Here is a 7,909-nt window from a genome sequence, read left to right as displayed (position 1 = left end):
GATAGGATAGTGAAGAAGGCGTTTGGTATGCTTTCCTTTATTGGTCAGAGTATTGAGTACAGGAGTTGGGAGGTCATGTTGCGGCTGTATAGGACATTGGTTAGGCCACTGTTGGAATATTACGTGCAATTCTGGTCTCCTTCCTATTGGAAAGATGTTGTAAAACTTGAAAGGTTTCAGAAAAGATTTACAAAGATGTTGCCAGGGTTGGAGGATTTGAGCTGTAAGGAGAGGCTGAACAGGCTGGGGCTGTTTTCCCTGGAGCGCGGAGACTGAGGGGTGACCTTATAGAGGTTTACAAAATTATGAGGGTCATGGTTAAGATAAATAGACAAAGTATATTCCCTGGGGTGAGGGAGTCCAGAAGCATAGGTCTAGGGTGAGAGGGAAAAGATATAAAAGAGACCTAAGGGGCAACTTTTTCACACAGAGGGTGGTACATGTATGGAATGAGCTGCCAAAGGATGTAGTAGAGGCTGGTACAATTGCAACATTTAAGAGGCATTTGGATGGGTATATGAATAGGAAGGGTTTGGAGGGATATGGGCCAGGTGCTAGCAGGTGGGACTAGATTGGGTTGGGATATCTGGTTGGCATGGATGGGTTGGACTGAAGGATCTGTTTCCATGCTGGACATCTCTATGACTCTATGAGTCTATGTTCTTAGTCATTGTGGACGCCCACTCAAAGTGGCTGGACATGCATAGAGTTCATCAAACACAGAGACAACGATAGAAAAACTGCACACTTCTTTAGCAATACACAGATCCCAGAAATGTTGGTCACAGATAACAGGCCATTGTTTACTGCAGTGAATTTGAGTACATTCTAATGTTGAATAGTATTTGTCATATAAGGATAGCTCCATACTATCTATCATCCAGTGATCGTGCAGAAAGTGTGGCACAAACCTCAAAGGAAAGTTTAAAGAAACAACCTATAGTTTCCCTACACACCAAACTGTCCTGGTTCCTATTGGACTGTAAGACCACCCCTCATGTAATGACAGGGAGAACTCTGCTACTGGGGAGAAGACTCTGCGTCAGGTTAAATCTGAGCTTCCCGACCTGGTGGAGAGGGTGAAACGGCATCAGGAATGCAAATGGCGGTCATGACTCCACTAAGTGAGAGAGACAGGAACAAAAATTTGGTATAGGAGCCACGAGAATGGCCCTGCCTGAGTGAGAGGCATGGTTAGCGCAAGGTCAGGTCCAGTAACGTATAAAGTTCAAGTAATGCAACGGTCTCAAATAAGCATGTGGACCATATGAAAGGTGCAAATTCACAAACTGAGTGGGGGCACTCCTCAACAGCTTTTGTTCTGGAATTGTTCTGGAACCCATGAGTTCTATCTCTCCATCAAGAATTGAAGTTTCCTCAGAATCTGAGATGGGTGATGCTGCCTCTATGCCTTTGCCACCTCAAAAAGAGAATGAATGTCTTCCAAGATGCAAAGGAGGGGCGGCACAGTTTCTGAGTAGTTAGCACTGCTGCCTGACAGCACCAGGGTCGCAGGTTCGATTCCAGCCTCGGGTGACTGTCTGTGTGGAGTTTGCATTCTCCCCGTGTCTGCATGGGTTTCCTCCGGGTGCTCCGGTTTCCTCCCACAGTCCAAAGATGTGCAGGTCAGGTGAATTGGCCACGCTAAATTGCCCATAGTGTTAGGTGGATTAGTCAGAGGGAAATGAGTCTGGGTGGGTTACTCTTCGGAGGGTCGGTATGGACTGGTTGGGCCGAAGACCCTGTTTCCACATTGTAGGGAATCTAATCTAATCTAATTTGCGTTACATGTCACCTGTATCACAGACAGAGTTGGAAGAACCTGATGTTCAAATGTTCTAGGTGGAGGTACAATAAAAAGAATTAGCCTATGAGCTCAGACTCAGAGGGGCAAGGATGTGGTGATTTTAACAAGGTCAGTCAGGTGGATACCATAAAATATACTTTCCTGTTTGGAGTTGTTAATCAGGGAGCCCTTGCTGACCAATAAGAACAGGAGTGACTGATATTCTTTTCACGCTGGGAGCTGGCTTTTAAAGAGCTAGATTGATGTCAAAGCCTCTCAATGTGTAAATAAAGGGTGACTTGGTGATGGGATACCGGCCTCTGGGGAGAAAGATTTAAAGGGAAATGGGCCAAATGCGGGCAAATGGGACCGATTCAGTTTAGGAAACCTGTTTGGCATGGATACGTTCAGCCAAAAGGTCTGTTTCCATTCTGTGTGACCGCATGATTCTGGCAAGGATGTTCCTAATGCTGCAGAAATCCAGAACCAGAGGTTATAGCTCAAGGATAAGGGGTAAACCTTTTAGGACTGAGATGAAGAGAAATTCACATCAAAGCTGTTTCTGACTGAGTATAGCAGCAAGGAGCCTGAGTGGACAAACTCTCTATTGGCTGGAGTCATAGATGGCACATAGAAAGATGGTCATGGTTGTTGGAGGTCAGTCATTGTGGCTCCAGGACCTTTCTGCAGACGTTCCTCAGGATAGTGTCCTAAGCCCAAACATCTTCAGCTGTGTCATAAATGACTTTCCCTCGATCATAATGTCAGAAATGGGGCTGTTTGTTGATGACTTGTGCAAATTTCAGCAACATTCATGGCTCCTCAGAGGTTTACCTGCCTCTCTTCCAACTTAGTTTGCTACATCAGGTGCTCCCGATGCGGTCTTCTCTATGTTCGGGGAGACCGAACATAAACTTACAGCATAGTCCACCAAACATCTCAGCCAGGGCTGCAGGGGTTGACGGACCTCCTATTAACTGTCCATTTTAATTTCCCTTCCCACTCACTTTCTGACATGACCATCCTTGGCCTCCTCCAATGCCACAATGAACCAAACCGCAAGTTGGAGGAACAAAACCTCATCTTCTGCCTGAGCAGCCTACAGCCTGGAGGACTCAACATTGAGTTCTCCAATTTCAAATAAACTCCCTTCCCTTCCCCTCCCCAACTCCCTTCCACTCCTCCCAGTCACCTGCCGATTTATTCCTCCCACTGATCAACCAGGTCATACCCTCTATAAAAGCAAATTACTGCGGATGCTGGAATCTGAAACCAAAAGAGAAAATGCTGGAAAATCTCAGCAGGTCTGGCAGCATCCGTAAGGAGAGAAAAGAGCTGACGTTTCGAGTCTAACTGACCCTTTGTCAAAGCTACCCTCTGCCTGTCTTCACCTATCCCCACTTCACCACCCTGAAGAAGGGCTACACCTGAAACATCAACATCTCCACCTCCTGATGCTGTCTGGCTTGCTGTGTTCTTCCAGCCTCCTGCTCGTCTAGAACTTAGAATTAGAATCCCTACACTGTGGAAGCAGGCCATTTAGCCCAACAAGTTCACACCAACTCTTCGAAGAGTAATCCACCTAGACCCATTCCCCTATTACTCTACTTTTCCCCTGACTAATGCACCTAACCTACACATCCCTGAACACTATGGGCAATTTAGCTTGGCCAACTCACCTAACCTCATTCCTGATGAAGGACTCCTGCCTGAAACATCGATTTTCCTGCTCTTTGGATGCTGCCTGACCTGCTGTGCATCTCCAGCACCACTCTAAGCTTGACTCTAATCTCCAGCATCTGTAGTCCTCAGTTTCATCTAATTCATCTGACCTGCACATCTTTGGACTGTGGAAGGAAACCAGAGCACCTGGAGGAAACTCCACACAGACAGTCACCCAAGGTTGGAATCAAATCTGGGTCCCTGGCACTGTGAGACAGCAGTGCTAACCACTGAGTCACTGTACCACCCTTAATGTGGGCGTCTATCTTGGATACTGAAGCAGTCCATTTTCAAATGCAACAAGACCTGCGCAATATCAGGGTTTGAACTGACAAGTGACAGGTAACATTCGTGCCAAACAAAAGCTAGGCCATTACCATCACCAATAAAACACAATCTAACCACTAGGTGAAAGTGAGGATGGCAGATGCTGGAGATTAGAGTTGAAGTGTGGTGATGGAAAAGCACAGCAGGTCAGGCAGCATCCGAGGAGCAGGAGAATCGACATTTTGGCCCAAAGCCCTTCATCAGGAATCTAACTACTGCCCCTTGGTGTTCTGATCACTGAATCACTCACTTTCAACTTCCTTGGGATTACCGTTGACCAGAAACTGAACTGGACTCACCACATAAACACAATGGCTACAAAAACAGATAACTCACCTTCTGACTTCCCAAAACCATTTACAAGACAAAGGAGTGTTATGGAATAGTCCCCACTTGCCTGGATTGGTGTGGCTCCAACAAAGAAGAATCTTGACACCATCCAGGACAAAGCAGCCCACTCGATTGGCACCACATCCACAAATATTCACTTCCTCCACCACTGACACTCAGTAGCAACAAAGTATACTAGCCACAAGATGCATTGCAGAAATTCACCAAAGATCTTCAGGCAGAACTTTCCAAACCCACGCCCACTTCCATCTAGAAGGACAAGGACAGCAGATACGATGGGCACAGTGCCACCTGAAAGTTCCCCTCCAAGTAGATGGAGGCAATGGCCTAGTAGTATTGTCGCTAGATTGTTAATCCAGAAATTTAACTAATGTTCTGGGGATCCCAGTTCAAATCCTACCATGGCAGATGGTGGAGTTTGAATTTAATAAAAAGAATCTTGAACTAACGGTCTGGTGTTCATGAAGCCATTATCGATTATTGGAAAAACTTATCCAGTCCACTAATGTTCTTGAGGAATCTGCCATCTTACTTGGTCTGTCACCTGGCCTACATGTGATTCCAGACTCACAGCAATGTGGTTAACTCTTAACTAACCTATGGGCAATAAATGCTGGTCTAGCCAGAGTCGCCACATCATATAAATGAATTTAAAAAAACTTGGAACTATATCAATATATCAAGAAACACCTGGACAAATACATGAATAGAAAGAGAACAGAGAAATACGAATCCTGCAAGTGAAGACAGTTTTAATATAGAAGGGTAAAATGTGTGTACACAGTCTTGTAAGGCCGAAGGGGTTGTTCCCGTGCTGTATTGTTCTTTGTTCTTCAATGTCACTGGTTCAAAACCCTGGAATTCCCTCCCAAATAGCATTGTGGGTCAACTCATAGGATGTGAACTGCAGCAGTTCACCACCATCTTGTCAAGGGCAACTAAGACCAAAAATAAATGCTTGACAGCCAGCGACACCTACATCTCACAAATGAATACTAAAATAATTTTTTTCACGCAGAGTGGTGAGCCTGTGGAATTCACTTGCACAAAATGGTTGAGGGCAAAACATAATGTGTTGTCAAGAAGGAGAAAGATATAGCTCTTATGGTGAGATGGATCAAGAGATATGGGGGTGGGCGATATTAAGTATTGAGCTCGATATTCAACTATGATCATATTGAATGGCAAAGCAGGCTCGAGGGGTCAAATAGCCTCCTCCTGCCCCTATCTTCTATGTTTCTATGTTAAAGGGGACAGGTGTCCTATCATTGAACCGGGTCGGTTATGTTCTCGTGAATCTGAACAGTACTCAGTATATCCTCTTCAAATCTGGACTTAGGAAACCCATGTCTCAAAATGAACCGAGGCCAAGCAGAAGGTGCCAGGTGATTTTGCAACACTGAATAAGAATGCAGGCAAGTTGTAACAGCAACACTGTGAGAGCAACCACAGATTGAAAGAAGAAAACACAGAGTTGAATGTGCCCCAGGCGAGCAATTTCCTAATCTTGGCCATGCCAACTCAGGTATGCACAGCCAAACAAAGCAACAGCTGCAGATGGGAGACAGTAAAGTTGTATAATTTTGCTTTTAGGAGAAAGTGAGGACTGCAGATGCTGGAGATCAGAGCTTAAAAATGTGTTGCTGGAAAAGCGCAGCAGGTCAGGCAGCATCCAAGGAACAGGAGAGGGCTTGTGCCCGAAACGTCAATTCTCCTGCTCCTTGGATGCTGCCTGACCTGCTGCGCTTTTCCAGCAACACATTTTTAAGCTCTAATTTTACTTTTAGCCCAGACAGAGGCCATTCATTCCATTATGCCTATGACAGCTCTTTAGCAATCACATCCAATCTGTCCAACCCCTCAGTTTTTGCCACATAGTGGAAAATCACATTCACCTGTTGGTTAATGTGTTCCAGTGCATATCCAATTGTTTTTTCAAAGTACCTCTGCAAGCTGCCTCCAGCACTCTATCAGATCATACGTTCAGGGTCTTAACAACCTTCTGAGTGAACCCGAGTCTCATTTTCCTCTGCTCCAATTACCAATTACTTTAAAGCCCAGAACCTCTGGTTAACTGCCCAATCACCAGAGGAAACCCTGTCCTGTCAAACTCCCCATGAGTCCAGATTCTCCTGTTCAGGGTCTTCTCAACCTTCCCTGCCCAAAATGAACAATCCCACCTTCTCCAGTCCTTACACACAGTTGAAGACCCTCGTCTCATTCTAACAAAGGTCTTTGCACCCTCTCCAGGATGTATTTGACTCTTAACTGCCCTCTGGGCAATTAGGGATGGGCAATAAATGCTGGCCTAGCCAAAGACACCACATCCCATGAATAAATAGGAAAAAGAAAAGAACACTATCCTCTCACTAAAACCAAACCAGGTTGACTAAGACTTCCTTATTTTTGCATTCAATTTTCTTGGATTGTGTGTGTTTTTTTTCAGAAAGCTAAGAGAAAGTTGTGAAGGAAAGTTAACTAGCCAGAGTCTCTTGACTGACTACTTCTTTACAATCAGCAAATTATCCTAGTTTAAGGAGAAAGACCTTTGACAGAGCACGTTGATTATTCAACTTACCTAAAAACTTGATCAATAAATGTCTTTTCTCCAGCTTCTTGAAAAACTCCAGCCTCTTCCTTATGATGCAAGCAAAAACAAAAAAGCTTAAAATTCACAAAAACTGTTCACTGCTGCATGACACCCAACAGGATTGAGCTGAATTAAAAGACTCCTGACTATATAACAGTTAATGCCCACCCCTCGAGCAATACATTATCCCCTGTAAATGAAGAGCAAAAAAATTCCATTTCAAAACAGGAAATCATTAACATGTCAAGTCTGAATTCATATTTGCTGAATATTTTACAAACTTGTCTGCTCATGCATCAAAACAGATTCCATTTCCAAACCTCCCAGCCTCGGCTGATGACTAACAGTTTTTAAGAACTTTGTTGATTAAGCTTGCTTCTCCGTCACAGTTTCATTGGGATTAGCACTCCCCCCTCAGCATCAGAAGACGCTACATTTCCTTTAGTGACTGACTCCTCTCTCTGTTCACAGTACTGTCCAACAACGGGATTGTATCATAACTATCCCTTGCTGTAGTTCTGTCTGACTTGAGCATGTTACTCATCAGATTTCTGTGCATCTCTGGATTCAGTCACTTGTTGCATTGCTCTCGGTAGTGTAGAGGTTGTTATCAATATGAAGACTTCCACCTCTTCAACGAAAACTACACTTCCATCTTTAGACCTGCCCACCAGGATACAGGACAAATCATCTGCTGTTTTCATGAATATGTACTGTCTTTCAATAAAAACTCATCACCTTAGTTAGAATCTTTAAACGTGTAGATGTATTTTAAAGTAATTTACTTTAAAAGAGTCACTCAAACTTCACCTCTATCTTGAAGTGAAGTCTGAGAACTTAATCTGCAAATTTTTCACATGCCCTATTTGCAGTTCTTTCACTATCGATACATATCTCGCTCAGTATCTGATTAGTGAAAGGGATACTTAGTAAATAGGATATATGCTTTCCATCCACCTGCATCTGAAATTGTTCAGCAACCAGTCCTACAGAATCTCAAGCAATGACATTGGATAGAGTTAATGATGTAGTGGTAGTACCATTACAGTAGTAATCTAGTAATTAAGACTAATGCTCTGAAGATACGGGTTGCAGTCCCGCTATGGTGAAATTTGAAATTAATGAAAGTTTGG

At 44.0% G+C, this 7,909-nt stretch overlaps 1 protein-coding gene across 1 annotated transcript in view; it reads right to left on the bottom strand.

The window, feature by feature from the left end:
• The window catches only part of LOC122551829 (gap junction gamma-1 protein-like), a 24,872-nt gene extending 17,808 nt beyond the window's left edge, over positions 1–7,064 (bottom strand). The window contains exon 1 of the mRNA XM_043694324.1: positions 6,765–7,064. The gene's annotated coding sequence lies outside the window, so the exon portion shown is untranslated. The remainder of the gene's footprint in view (positions 1–6,764) is intronic.
• Between the last annotated feature and the right edge of the window lie 845 nt (positions 7,065–7,909).

Source organism: Chiloscyllium plagiosum, chromosome 7 (genome assembly GCF_004010195.1).
Source record: "Chiloscyllium plagiosum isolate BGI_BamShark_2017 chromosome 7, ASM401019v2, whole genome shotgun sequence".
NCBI classification, from domain to species: Eukaryota; Metazoa; Chordata; class Chondrichthyes; order Orectolobiformes; family Hemiscylliidae; genus Chiloscyllium; species Chiloscyllium plagiosum.
Note: the sequence above shows the minus strand (reverse complement) of the source record. Positions and strands in the feature narration are given on the sequence as shown.